We start from the raw sequence: 16175 nt of genomic DNA on the forward strand, positions 1-16175 counted from the left end.
ACATATGACAACACATTTGGGGGAGCCTCAACCACCTTCCAATCCTTCTTTAATACAGCAAGAGGGCCATGCACAGTATGACCAAAAACAAGGTCATTAGGACTGGAACTAGTGCTCTCGTGGTACTTCTTTAACAGCGAGTAGCAACCAGCGTAACCCCTCTTCCCAGTCACGTTTTAATTCAGTGCAGTACACACGTAACAGTGACTTCAAAGTCTGATAAACACTCAAGGGCCCATTGACTCTGCACATAAGCACTGGCCTGATTATGTTTTAAACACAATTGTCACAAGACTTGTAAAAATATGTGCGAAGTGAAGTTGGAACCCTGATGGCTCTGAATCAACTGAGGTATTCCAAAAATGTAGATGAACGGTGACAAAGCCTTCACAACCGATTTAGTGGTAATGTTGCGAAGTGGATAGGCTGCAGGATCTCGTAGCCTGACACCACAGTTAACATGTAGGTGCTACCAGCTTTAGAACGGGGTAGGGGTCCAACACAATCAATAAGCAAATGCTAAAATGGCTAGCCTGTAACAGTAATAGGTTGTAGCGGGACGGGCCTTAACATCTGATTAGGCTTCCCAGTCAGCTGACAAACATGGCATGTTTTGATGTAAGCGGAAATGTCTTTAAACGAGGCCAATAAAAATGACGTACAATTGGATCATAGGTTTTACTAACCCCTAAGTGATCAGAAACGTCATGAGATGTTTTCAAAACTAGATCAAAGCTTAGAAGGAACCGCGATCTGAACAATAGCATCACCCACAACTTTTGCTGTGAGGCGTCCATTTCCTCATCAACAACTGATCTTGAACGTTGTAACCCTGGGCAATACTCCTTACCTCAACCGGAAGTACTTGATCAAATAAACCTTAAGGTAGGATCAGCGGACTGCTCCATCACAAGATCACTACAGGACATGGATAATCCATTAAATTATTAACCTTTGCCTAACTGTTCGGTTACGTGTTGTGTAAATTCCGTTTTGACCGTAGTGTCAGCACCGCATGCAGAGAATACCTCCAGGATTCGCTGTACGTTTTCATCGATAATCCCTACATGGGATGGGGTATGAGATACCACCAGAGGAGGTACATCACTACAGGCAAAGTTGTTACCAAAATCCCATTAATGGGCAAAAAGGGACACACCCCAAGGGAAACTTCACCTTGCACTAGGTCAGATATAAGTTTGACTTTGTGCAAGGGTACAGACAATGTATTCAAACCTATCCCTTGAATCAGGACACTGGTTCCTGTCTACAAAGAAAAAGGAAGAACAGACTCCAAAACAAACGATTCAGAGGCACCAGTGTCTCACAGAATCTTTACTGGCACATCACTTCCCAATAGTGAAACATAACCCTCTGTGACAAATGGCGAATAATTAGTACTAAAAATGTTTGGACAATTCTTGAGCTTGCACAACAGGATTAACATGAGGAACAGGCCCAGCTAACGCAACAGGTTTTACGTTTGTGCTGGCCAATCTGCTGAGCTTTTACCAAGAACAGGACATTCATTCTTCCAGTGGCCTTTACCTTGACAATAATTACAGATTTTACTTACATCATTCTGTCCACATGAACCATGTTCGGATCTAGATGGAAATGCGTCATTACCAGAACCAAAGGAGTTTGCTCACCGAAATCCACTTGAACTGTCCTCTGCCCCCAATCTCGCATACGGGACCCTCCAAAACTGCCTTTGTGGGTCAGTACGTACAGTTGAAGTCAGAAGTTTACATACACATAGGTTAGAGTCATTAAAACTCGTCTTTCAACCACTCCACAAATGTCTTGTTAACAAACAATCGTTTTGGCAAGTCGGTTTAGGACATCTACTTTGTGCATGACACAATATTTCCAACAATTGTTTACAGCCAGATTATTTCACTTATAATTCACTGTATCACAATTCCAGTGGGTCAGAAGTTTACATACACTACGTTGACTGTAGCTTTAAGCGGCTTGGAAAATTCCAGAAAATTATGTCATGGCTTTAGAAGATTCTGATAAGCTAATTGACATCGTTTGAGTAAATTGGTGGTGTACCTGTGGATGTATTTTAAGGCCTACCTTCAATCTCAGTGCCTCTTTGCTTGACATCATGGGAAAATCAAAATAAATCAGCCAAGAACTCAGAAACAAAACTGTAGACCTCCACAAGTCTGGTTCATCCTTGGGAGCAATTTCCAAATGCCTGAAGGTACCACGTTCATCTGTATAAACACCATGGGACCACGCAGCCGAGATGAACGTACTTTGGTGCGAAAAGTGCAAATCAATCCCAGAACAACAGCAAATGACCTTGTGAAGTTGCTGTAGGAAACAGGTACAAAATCATCTATATCCACAGTAAAACGAGTCCTATTTCGACATAACCTGAAAGGCCACTCAGCAAGGAAGAAGACACTGCTCCAAAACCGCCATAAAAAAGCTAGACTACGGTTTGCAACTGCACATGGGGACAAAGATCGTACATTTTGGAGAATTGTCCTCTGGTCTGATGAAACAACAATAGAACTATTTGGCCATAATGACCATCGTTATGTTTGGAGAAAAAAGGGGGAGGCTAGCAAGCCGAGGAACACCATCCCAACCATGAAGCACGCGGTGGCAGCATCATTCATTTTAATTTCACCTTTATTTAAACCAGGTAGGCTATTTGAGAAAAAGTTCTCATTTGCAACTGCAACCAGGCCAAGATAAAGCATAGCAATTCGACACATACTACAGAGTTACACATGGAATAAACAAAACAGAGTCAATAATACAGTAGAAAAAAAGTCTATATACAGTGAGTGCAAATGAGGTAAGATAAGGGAGTTATGGTGGCAAAGTAATTAAACACTGGAATGGTAGATGTGCAGAAGATGAATGTGCAAGTAGAGATACTGGGGTGCAAAGGAGCAAGATAAATACAGTATGGGGATGAGGTAGATGGGCTGTTGTCAGATGCAGTGAGCTGCTCAAAGCTAGTGAGGGAGATATGAGTCTCCAGCTTCAGTGATTTTTGCAGTTCGTTCCAGTCATTGGCAGCAGAGAACTGGAAGGAAAGGCGACTAAAGGAGGAATTGGTTTTGGGGGTGACCAGTGAGATAAGCATGCTACAAGTGGGTGCTGACGCTATGGTGACCAGTGAACTGAGATAAGGTGGGGCTTTACCTAGCAGAGACTTGTAGATAACCTATAGCCAGTGGGTTTGGCGACGAGTATGAAGCGAGGGCCAACCAACGAGAGCGTACAGGTCGCAGTGGTGGGTAGTGTATGGGGCTTTGGTGACAAAACAGATGGCACTGTGATAGACTGCATCAGATTTGATGAGTAGAGTGTTGGAGGCTATTTTATAGATGACATCGCCGAAGTCGAGGACCAGTTAGAAGGTCCGTTTTTCGAGGGTATGTTTGGCAGCATGAGTGAAGGATGCTTTGTTGCGATATAGGAAGCCGATTCAATTTTGGATTGGAGATGCTTAAGCATGTCCCAGTTTAGGTCACCTAGCAGCATGAGCTCTGAAGATTGATTTGGGGCAATCAGTTCACATATGGTGTCCAGAGCACAGCTGGGGGCAGAGGGTGGTCTATATAGCAAGCGGCAACGGTGAGAGACTTGTTTTTAAAGAGGTGGATTTTTAAAAGTAGAAGTTCAAATTGTTTGGGTACAGACCTGGATAGTAAGACAGAACTCTGCAGGCTATCTTTGCAGTAGATTGCAACTCCGCCCCCTTTGAAAGTTCTATCTTGGCGGAAAATGTTATACACTGCTCAAAAAAATAAAGGGAACACTAAAATAACACATCCTAGATATGAATGAATGAAATAATCTTATTAAATACTTTTTTCTTTACATAGTTGAATGTGCTGACAACAAAATCACACAAAAAGAATCAATGGAAATCCAATTTATCAACCCATGGAGGTCTGGATTTGGAGTCACACTCAAAATTAAAGTGGGAAACCACACTACAGGCTGATCCAACTTTGATGTAATGTCCTTAAAACAAGTCAAAATGAGGCTCGGTAGTGTGTGTGGCCTCCACGTGCCTGTATGACCTCCCTACAACGCCTGGGCATGCTCCTGATGAGGTGGCGGATGGTCTCCTGAGGGATCTCCTCCCAGACCTGGACTAAAGCATCCGCCGACTCCTGGACAGTCTGTGGTGCAACGTGGTGTTGGTGGATGGAGCGAGACATGATGTCCCAGATGTGCTCAATTGGATTCAGGACTGGGGAACGGACGGGCCAGTCCATAGCATCAATGCCTTCCTCTTGCAGGAACTGCTGACACACTCCGCCAAACCGGTCATGCTGGAGGATGTTGCAGGCAGCAGAACGTTCTCCACGGCGTCTCCAGACTCTGTCACATGTGCACCTGCTTTCATCTGAAGAGCACAGGGTGCCAGTGGCAAATTTGCCAATCTTGGTGTTCTCTGGCAAATGTCAAACGTCCTGCACGGTGTTGTTCTGTAAGCACAACCCCCACCTGTGGACGTCGGGCCCTCATACCACCCTCATGGAGTCTGTTTCTGACCGTTTGAGCAGACACATGCACATTTGTGGCCTGCTGAAGGTCATTTTGCAGGGATCTGGCAGTTGTCCTCCTGCTCCTCCTTGCACAAAGGCGGAGGTAGCGGTCCTGCTGCTGGGTTGTTGCCCTCCTACGGCCTCCTCCACGTCTCCTGATGTACTGGCCTGTCTCCTGGTAGCGCCTCCATGCTCTGGACACTACGCTGACAGACACAGCAAACCTTCTTGCCACAGCTCGCATTGATGTGCCATCCTGGATGAGCTGCACTACCTGAGCCACTTGTGTGGGTTGTAGACTCTGTCTCATGCTACCACTAGAGTGAAAGCACCGCCAGCATTCAAAAGTGACCAAAACATCAGCCAGGAAGCATAGGAACTGAGAAGTGGTCTGTGGACACCACCTGCAGAACCACTCCTTTATTGGGGGTGTCTTGCTAATTGCCTATATTTTCCAATTCCATTTGCACAACAGCATGTGAAATGTATTGTCAATCAGTGTTGCTTCCTAAGTGGACAGTTAGATTTCACAGAAGTGTGATTGACATGGAGTTACATTGTGTTGTTTAAGTGTTCCCTTTATTTTTTTGAGCAGTGTATTTAGGGATGGAGATTTCAGGGTTTTTGGTGGTTTTCCTAAGCCAGGATTCAGACACGGCTAGGACATCCGCGTTGGCAGAGTGTGCTAAAGCAGTGAATAAAACAAACTTAGGGAGTAGGCTTCTAATGTTAACATGCATGAAACCAAGGCTTTTACAGTTACAGAAGTCAACAAATGAGAGCACCTGGGGAGTGGAGCTAGGCACTGCAGGCAGGACCTGGATTAACCTCCACATCACCAGAGGAACAGAGGAGAAGTAGGATAAGGGTACGGCTAAAGGCTATACGAACTGGCCGTCTAGCACGTTCGGAACAGAGAGTAAAAGGAGCAGGTTTCTAGGAACAATAGCATAGATTCAAGGCATAGTGTACAGACAAAGGTAAGGTAGGATGTGAGTGCATTGGAGGTAAACCTAGGCATTGAGTAATGATGAGAGAGATATAGTCTCTAGAGACTTTTAAACCAGATGATGTCATTGCATATGTAGGAGGTGGAACAACATGGTTGGTTAAGGCATATTGAGCAGGACTAGGGGGCTCTACAGTGAAATAAGACAGTTATCACTAACCAGGACAGTAATGGACGAGGCATATTGATATTAGAGAGAGGCATGCATAGCCAAGTGAACATATGTGTCCAGTGAGTGGTTGGGCTGGCTGGGGACACGGCGATTCAGACAGTCAGCAGGCCGGTGCTAACAAGCTAGCAGTTAGTTGACCAGGGCTAGCAAGTTAGCAGAAGGGCCTTTGGGGGATGTCACGATGGAGGTAAGTCTGTTTTTGCCTCTTCGTGCGGTGACATCTATAGACCAGTCGTGGATTAGTAGGGTTCCAAGTAGCTACTGGTCTTCAGCAGACATTGCGCCTGAGGGGCCTGTTGAATCCTCAGGCAGATTATGCCGGTATTCCAGTCGTAGTGGATCGGCGGGGTTCCGTGCCCCGTACCGGCAGTAGAAGAGGTCCGGATATTGTAGCTTCAGCGGTAGCCCAGGAGCCCAAGCCGGGCTAGCTTCAGGCTAATTGGTGCTTGCTCCGGGATGGAAACGCTAGCCAGGAGTAGTCACCCGGGATTGCGGTTAGCTAGTTGCGAAGATCCAGATGAAAATATTGAGTTTGCGGTAGGAATCCGGGGATATCGAGAGAAAAAAAAGAGGTCCGTTATGCTCTGGTTTGAGTCACGTTGTACGAACTGGCGAGAGCTTTCCGAGCTAAAGTTTAGCTGATGACCGCTAGCAGGTAGGTAGATAAATTGGCTGGCTAGCTTCAGTTGAGGGATTCCAGATCCGAAGTAAATAGAAATACTTTAGGAAAAAACTGATCCACGCCACATTGGGTGAGGCGGGTTGCAGGAGTGTATTTAGAAGTTGAGGTTTAAGAAAATATTTAAAAAAGATATATACAAGGCACACAAAAAGACAAAGACGTCTGACTGCTACGCCATCTTGGAATGAATCTGGTCTTCCTGCTGTCAGAGTGCTTTTGAAAATGTGAAACTGCTTCTTAGCTCTGACCCTGTGTTGGCAGACCCATGATTGGAACTGCCTTCAGCCTATATGTGGATGCCAGTAACTTAGGTGTAGTGTTGCTTCAAGCAGATGGGGGTGTTGAACATCCTGTTAGCTGTTAAACTTTTGGGAGAAATAACTATCAGTTTAATTATTCAGTGGGGGAGAAGGAGGGCGTTGCAGCATATGTGTGGTCCCTATTGTGGTTTACACTGACCACAACCCACATACTTTCCTGCACACCATGCTTATGCGCTGGTGTTTGTTCCTGCAGGCGTTCCATTTGGATGTACGACATGTAAAAAGTGTGGATAATGTGGTGGCTGATGTGCTTTCCCGTGCACCGATTTAGTCGATCTTCGGACGCCTTCGTTGTTTGTTTTCATTTTTGGTTGGTGGTCTGTACAGGGTTTATTTTGTCCTTCCTGTTGTTAGGGTTTGCCCAACTATTTGTTTGCATAACCTATATAATATACCAAAAAAGCTATGCTATAATATTAAGTTTATACTCTATATGATAAGAGCATACTGCTGTGTGAGAGGAAGGGGCTCATGGGATGGTGAGTCATATGGAAAGAATGCAGATGCTGTAAATCAGGGATGTGGAAGAGCTTGTTAAAAGATAACGGCGAAATGTATATGCGGAGGGGTGTCGGGGTTTTAGAGAACTGTGCATAGCGAAGTCACAAGATAAATCGACTGCCAAAGATAATAACTACGCCCGGCAACAGGAGGCGTCTCGAGGTTGGGACCAACCTGCACGCCAACGGTAGGATAAGTAAGTTTAAACCACGCTCATTCTCCCTCTGACAGGCCAGCAGTGATCGGGAACTATCTCTGTCAGAGTATTTAATGAGAAGCAAAGGATGTGTAACTCAGTTCTCTGTCTGCCCTGCGTGGTGACACAGCGACCCCGTATATACGAACATCATATTTACCATAAATGTGTTTGCATTAATTAAAGTACAAAGAAATCAGAAGTTACTATGTGCTGACTATTTTGTTCTGATACCAGATTCGAATTGACGCGACCTAACACTGTTGCTCTGGCTTCTACTCTCCTGTCACTTGGTCTCCATTTCTTTCTCTTAAATTGCTTCCAGGTACCGTGGGAATCCGATGGGCCTCTTACCTTTATAGTATTTTGTGTATGAACCTTTATTAGTTATGGTTTTTGACAAGGTGTATTGGTGTGGTTGTGGGTTTTGTTTTCAGGGCTTTGTTAGTTCCTGATTTTCATAGGATGGGGTGTTACACCCCCTCGGTTTCCTTGCCTCCTTCTCTGTGTTTGTGTTTATATTTGCAGATTGGGGACAGGTGGAGCTGATTGGGTCGTTATTAAGGTGACAAGTTGCACCTGGGTTTGGGATCAACTAGGTGATAAAAGGTCCTGATGCCCAGTCCTGCCTCTCTCTCGCTCTCTCTCTCTCTCCACAAGCACCATTTTGTTTGTGATCTGGTTGATTGTTTTTGATTAGGTGCACCTTTAACACTTACACACATTTTACCTTCATCCATGCATTTCCATTACATCCCTCACATGCCTACATTCACAAGTTAGTTTTCTTGTTCAAATCTAGGCTAAGCACTATGCCTCACAACATCCCTTATTGTACAAGTAATATCCCTCCCAGGAACACTGTACGTCTGACTCAGATATGATACTCCCCATCGCTTTATTAACACGGTTAGCGCAAAATCTTATCAGTATTCCATAAACTTAAAGGCTTAAAATTTTCCAGCTTCTCCCTGCTCAATTTGTTTTATAATATTTAACGATCTTGTGGACAATGATTCTGGAACTACCTGTGCCCGTTCCATGTACACGTCCAACAATACAGGTGCTAAATTATCCACAAATTGATGATAACTCACTTTTCAGCCCATCTGACCCCAGACTTTTTTTTTCTCCCTATTACTGGCCAAGACAGCCTCCCGTATCTCAATCACCGTCATATCGTTGTCATACATTTTTCGTTCAGCATCAGATCATTTAGCATCAATAAAACCTAAAACCTCCACACTACAGCCTTGATCGCCACCCCCCCATTGCCCCCATACATGCACTCTTTTCAAAGTTATGTACAGCAGCCTGAGCTTCCATAAAGCCTGCCACATCATAACCCTCCACCGTGTCGACTTTTTCCAGCTCAATGTCAAGTCGTTTATTCAAAGCTATACGCTCCCTCTTTAAAATAAAATTTCTCTGTCTTGAATAGTCAACACTCAACCCTCTAATCTTCTCGTTTAGACCCTCCCACCACAATCCAATATAAACACGTTTAAAACAATCGTCAATCATATTAATATATATTTCTTTTTTTAGTAGCTCAGCATTCAAACACCGTACACCACCCCCTCTAGTAGGCACACTATGACCCAGCAGGAACCCAAGAGAGGGGTGATCACTTAAAAAATTTAAATCATACCAATTCTTGTGAACATATTGCACCACATTTACAGCCGCTAAACAATAATCAATGCGGCTTTGCCTGAGACCGTTTTAAAACAACCTGCCTCCTTGAGAAAGCTCTCACCTGGATGTATACCCCGACATGCATCACTCAATGATCCTTCATTACCCCCAGCAAGACTAGCCTAGACGGATCAGAGCACAACAATGTACTCCTTGACGTGTCCAGTTTAGTCAAACGAATGTTAAAATCCCACAACCAATATACAGTTACACACACAATGTTGCTCAAGTGACTGAAAAATCACGGCTCGGTCAATCTCATTATTAGGTGCATAAACATTCAAAAGCCTACCCTTACCCGTGTGCACTTCCCTAATATTCTGCACACTATCCCGCTTAATTAAAATAGCAACCCGACACGTCCTCTCCCTACCATTTATTAAAATAAAGCAAATCCATCCACCGCTTTCTTACTCCATCCATCATACTGTCAGTCCAGTATCTCTTGAAGACATAAAATACCAGCCTGAAGTAGGCTTACTGTCTGGTCTAACTTTTCCATATGTCGTAGTCTCATTAATATTGACAGATAACGCTCACCATGAGTTGGAGTATGATGTTTATTGTACCCATCATACGGACTGCATCTGAAGCTGCTGTTTTGGCAGATGAGTACAGTTGAAGTCGGAAGTTTACATACACCTTAGGCAAATACATGTAAACCCAGTTTTTCACAATTTCTGACATTTAATCCTAGTAAAAATGTCTTTGGTCAGTTAGGATCACCACTTTATTTTAAGAATGTGAAATGTCAGAAAAAATAGTACAGATTCATTTCAGCTTTTATTTCTTTCATCACATTCCCAGTGGGTCAGAAGTTTACATACACTAAATTAGTGTTTGGTAGCATTGCCTTTAAATTGTTGAGGACAAACATTCCGCTAGCGGAACCCCGTTCCGCCTGCGGAACCCCTAGCCAACAGCCAATGGCATGAAATACAAAACCAACTAAAATACCACAATTCAATTTTCTCAAACAATCAACTATTTTACATCATTTTAAAGATAAGACTCTCGTTAATCTAACCACATTGTCCGATTTCAAAAAGGCTTTACAGCGAAAGCAAAACATTAGATTATGTTAGGAGAGTACATAGGCACAAATAATCACACAGCCATTTTCCAAGCAAGCATATATGTCACATAAACCCAAACCACAGCTAAATGCAGCAATAACCTTTGATCTTCATCAGATGACACTCCTAGGACATTATGTTATAGAATACATGCATGTTTTGTTCAATCAAGTTCATATTTGTATCAAAAAACTGCTTTTTACATTAGCATGTGATGTTCAGAACTAGCATACCTACCGAAAACTTCCGGTGAATTTACTAAATTACTCACAATAAACATTGACAAAATACCTAACAATTATTTTAATAATTATAGATACAGAACTCCTTTATATAATCGCTATGTCCGATTTTAAAATAGCTTTTTGGCGAAAGCACATTTTGAGTACATAGCTCGGCAATCACAGGCTAGCTAATTTGACATCCACCAAGTTTGGGGCTCACAACTCAGAATTACTATTAGGAAAATTGGATTACCTTTGCTGTTCTTTGTCAGAATGCACTCCCAGGACTCCTTCTACTTCAACAACAAATGTTGTTTTGGTTCCATAGTTATATCCAAATACCGCCGTTTTGTTCGTGCGTTCAGGTCACTAGCCGAAGGGTAACGCGCGAGCGCATTTCGTGACAAAAAAAATTCAAAATATGCCATTACCATACATAGAAGCATGTCAAACGCTGTTTAAAATCCATTTTTAGGCTATTTTTCTCGTGAAATAGCGATAATATTCCAACCGGGCAACGTTGTATTCATTCAAAGGCTGAAAGAAAAAAAAATGGAGAAGTCTCGTGAACGCGCATCTCAGTCTCACTGTCCCCAGGCTGACCACTTACAAACAGAGCTGTTGTACTTTGCCCAGAGACAGCAGACACCCCATTACACTTTCTGGTGGCTTTAGAGAGCCAATGGAAGCCTTAGAAAGTGTCACGTTACAGCACAGATGCTGTAATGTCGATAGAGATGCAACAGAAGGACAACAAATTGTCAGACAGGGCACTTCCTGTATGGAATCTTCTCAGGTTTTGGCCTGCCATATGAGTTCTGTTGTACTCACAGACACCATTCAAACAGTTTTAGAAACTTTAGAGTGTTTTCTATCCAAATGTACTAATTATATGCATATTCTAGTTTCTGGGCAGGAGTAGTAACCAGATTAAATCGGGTACGTTTTTTTATCCGGCCGTGAAAATACTGCCCCCTATCCCAAAGAAGTTAACTTGGGTAGCCTTCCACAATAAGTTGGGTAAATTTTGGCCCATTCCCCCTGACCGATCTGGTGTAAATGAATCAGGTTTGTTGGCCGCTTTCTCAGTTCTGCCCACAAATTTTCTAATGGATTATAAAACAATAAAATCAGGCCTCTCCTTCAACAGATCAGTCAGAGGTGCAACAACCATGGAGAAGTTGAAGCAAAACCGCCAATAATACCCAACCATACCTAGGAAGCGTTGCAGCTCCTCCTTGGTGGTGGGCGGTGGAAACAGATCGATAGCGGCCACTTTAGCCCGCACCGGGAGGACACGACCCTGCCCGACCACTCTGCCGAGGTAGGTCACTGTTGCCTGGGCAAACTCACATTTGGCTGAGACAGGCCTCAGTCAAACTTTCAAAGTGACACTATAAAACAACCACATCATCTAGGTAAACAGCACAGCCTTCAAGGCCAGATATCACCCTATTCATAAGACGCTGAAAAATAGCAGGAGCGTTGCGCAGGCCTAAACTCCTGACCGTATAGGAGAAAAGACCTGAAGGAATAATAAAAGCAGATATTTCACGAGCTCTTGATGACAAAGGCACCTACCAGTAACCCTTCAGCAAATGAAACTTGCCGAAAAACTAGGCAGCCAACCTGGTAAACACAATCTTCCATCCGTGGGAGTGGATAACAGTCTGGTTGTGTCACACTAACCTTCCGGTAGTCAGTACAAAATCTCAGAGAACCATCTGGCTTGCTCACCAAGAGACACGGGGAGGCCCAACTGGAGAATGATGGTACACCGATATCATTAACCAGAATGTACTTAACTTCAAACTTGGCGTCCCGCTAGCGGGACAACTTCCGCTGAAACTGAAGGGCTCACAATTCAAATAAATAATCTTAAATTATGGATATTAAACATTTAGGTGCATACAAGTGTCTTATATTGGTTGAAAGATTAACAAGAATTTAAGCTAACTGCACTGTCAGCTTTACAGTGAAAGCATGCCATGCGATTGTTTGAGGACGGCGCCCCACATCAAACAGCGATTAAATATTCACTTTTTGAAAATCTTCCTCTGATTTGTCATCCAAAGGGTCCCAGCTATAACATGTACTGTCCTTCTGTTAGATAAAATCCTTCTTCATATCACAAAAAGTCGATTTAGTTGGCGCCATCGATTTGAGTAATCCACTCGTTCAACATGCAGAGAAAGGAATTCGAAAATCTGCGGCTAAACACGTCTCAATTTAGTCCTCAGGTACCCTAAACTATAATATTTCATACGGAAAGAAGTATGTTCGTGTCCTCTTCAAAGCACGTGTAAACAAGGATTTCCAAACTGGTGTAGTTGTACTAAAACTCATATTTGTTATTCAAGTTACAAGCCTGAAGCCTTGACACCTAGCGGAAGCCATACAGGAGCTGGAATTGGATATGCCCCTATGCTTTCCATTGTAAGAGCATGGGCTCTCAAAAAAAATAATATTCAGGTTGGTTTTCCTTTGGATTTTCTCATACCATATCAATGTGTCAGCAAAGCAAAACTGATTTGATCACTGATTTTCAGTCAACTCTGCTTGACAATGAGACGGGTGACCCAAGGGACTCTGAATTCAACCTACCCTGCAAAATACCACCATCAGGGCCCGGCACCCCCTGTTCATCACACTGCATGTGAAGGTGAAGTGACTGACCTCAGATCAACGGATTCCACCAAAAGAACAGGACTAACCAAGTCAGTTTTAGCACATAGTTCTGCTTTAGTCAATTCAGAAGACAAACGAGCATAATGAGGCTATTACAAATTGACATAGCAGAGCTGATTTGCCTTTCTGCACTCAGGGGTAGCAATCAGATCGGACAATTGGCTGCTGAATTTGGCCTGAAAAGGAGAACCAACAATGGGCAGCAGAGCCAGAACCTGGTCCCCTGGACTAAATTGTCGCGGCTCAGCAACCTTCTCATCCTCACCTGAGAGGAAGCTAGTTTTTCTTTAGCCATTTCACAAGCTACATATGACAACACATTTGGGGGAGCCTCAACCACCTTCCAATCCTTCTTTAATACAGCAAGAGGGCCATGCACAGTATGACCAAAAACAAGGTCATTAGGACTGGAACAAGTGCTCTCGTGATACTTCTTTAACAGCGAGTAGCAACCAGCGTAACCCCTCTTCCCAGTCACGTTTTAATTCAGTGCAGTACACACGTAACAGTGACTTCAAAGTCTGATAAACACTCAAGGGCCCATTGACTCTGCACATAAGCACTGGCCTGATTATGTTTTAAACACAATTGTCACAAGACTTGTAAAAATATGTGCGAAGTGAAGTTGGAACCCTGATGGCTCTGAATCAACTGAGGTATTCCAAAAATGTAGATGAACGGTGACAAAGCCTTCACAACCGATTTAGTGGTAATGTTGCGAAGTGGATAGGCTGCAGGATCTCTTAGCCTGACACCACAGTTAACATGTAGGTGCTACCAGCTTTAGAACGGGGTAGGGGTCCAACACAATCAATAAGCAAATGCTAAAATGGCTAGCCTGTAACAGTAATAGGTTGTAGCGGGATGGGCCTTAACATCTGATTAGGCTTCCCAGTCAGCTGACAAACATGGCATGTTTTGATGTAAGCGGAAATGTCTTTAAACGAGGCCAATAAAAATGACGTACAATTGGATCATAGGTTTTACTAACCCCTAAGTGATCAGAAACGTCATGAGATGTTTTCAAAACTAGATCAAAGCTTAGAAGGAACCGCGATCTGAACAATAGCATCACCCACAACTTTTGCTGTGAGGCGTCCATTTCCTCATCAACAACTGATCTTGAACGTTGTAACCCTGGGCAATACTCCTTACCTCAACCGGAAGTACTTGATCAAATAAACCTTAACCTCTATGGGACCGGCGGGACGAATTCGTCCCACCTACGTAACAGCCACTGCCATCCTGTGGCGCGATTTTCAAAATCTTCAAAATCATATTACTTCAATTTCTCAAACATATGACTATTTTACAGCCATTTAAAGATAAGACTCTCGTTAATCTAACCACACTGTCCGATTTCAAAAAGGCTTTACAACGTAAGCAAAACATTAGATTATGTCAGCAGAGTACCAAGCCAGAAATAATCAGACACCCATTTTTCAAGCCAGCATATAATGTCACCAAAACCCAGAAGACAGCTAAATGCAGCACTCACCTTTGATTATCTTCATCAGATGACAACCCTAGGACATTATGTTATACAATACATGCATGTTTTGTTCAATCAAGTTCATATTTATATCAAAAACCAGCTTTTTACATTAGCATGTGACGTTCAGAACTAGCATACCCCCCGCAAACTTACGGGGAATTCGCTAACATTTTACTAAATTACTCACGATAAACGTTCACAAAAAGCATAACAATTATTTTAAGAATTATAGATACAGACCTCCTCTATGCACTCGATATGTCCGATTTTAAAATAGCTTTTTGGTGAAAGCACTTATTCTAAGTACATAGCCCAGGCATCACGGGCTCGCTATTTAGACACCCGGCAAGTTTAGCACTCACCATAATCATATTTACTATTATAAAAATGTCATTACCTTTTGTTGTCTTCGTCAGAATGCACACCCAGGACGTCTACTTCAATAACAAATGTTGGTTTGGTCCAAAATAATCCATCGTTATATCCGAATAGCGGCGTTTTGTTCGTGCGTTCCAGACACTATCCGAAATAGTAAAGAAGTGTCGCGCGCTTGGCGCAATTCCTGACAATAAAATTCAAAGTATTCCATTGCCGTACGTCGAAGCATGTCAACCGCTGTTTAAAATCAATTTTTACGTCATTTTTCTCGTAGAAAAGCGATAAAATTCCGACAGGGAATCTCCTTTTCGGCAAACAGAGGAAAAAATCCCAAAGGCGGGGGCGGTCGGGGTCACGCGCATAAGCTAGTGTCTCTTGATGGGCCACTTGAGAAAGGCGATAATGTGTTTCAGCCTGGGGCTGGAATGACGACATTCTCTTTTTTCCCGGGCTCTGAGAGCCTATGGACGACGTGGGAAGTGTCACGTTAGAGCAGAGATCCTTAGTAAATGATAGAGATGGCAAAGAAGTTCCAGAAATGGTCAGACAGGCCACTTCCTGTAAAGGAATCTCTCAGGTTTTGACCTGCCATTTGAGTTCTGTTATACTCACAGACACCATTCAAACAGTTTTAGAAAATTTAGGGTGTTTTCTATCCATATGTAATAAGTATATGCATATTCTAGTTACTGAGTAGGAGTGGTAACCAGATTAAATCGGGTATGTTTTTTATCCAGCCGTGTCAATGCTGCCCCCTAGCCCTAACAGGTTAAGGTAGGATCAGCGGACTGCTCCATCACAAGATCACTACAGGACATGGATAATCCATTAAATTATTAACCTTTGCCTAACTGTTCGGTTACGTGTTGTATAAATTCCGTTTTGACCGTAGTGTCAGCACCGCATGCAGAGAATACCTCCAGGATTCGCTGTACGTTTTCATCGATAATCCCTACATGGGATGGGGTATGAGATACCACCAGAGGAGGTACATCACTACAGGCAAAGTTGTTACGAAAATCACATTAATGGGCAAAAAGGGACACACCCAAAGGGAAACTTCACCTTGCACTAGGTCAGATATAAGTTTGACTTTGTGCAAGGGTACAGACAATGTATTCAAACCTATCCCTTGAATCAGGACACTGGTTCCTGTCTACAAAGAAAAAGGAAGAACAGACTCCAAAACAAACGATTCAGA

Source organism: Salmo salar, chromosome 25, assembly GCF_965601325.2.
Source record: "Salmo salar chromosome 25, fSalSal1, whole genome shotgun sequence".
Lineage (NCBI taxonomy): Eukaryota > Metazoa > Chordata > Actinopteri > Salmoniformes > Salmonidae > Salmo > Salmo salar.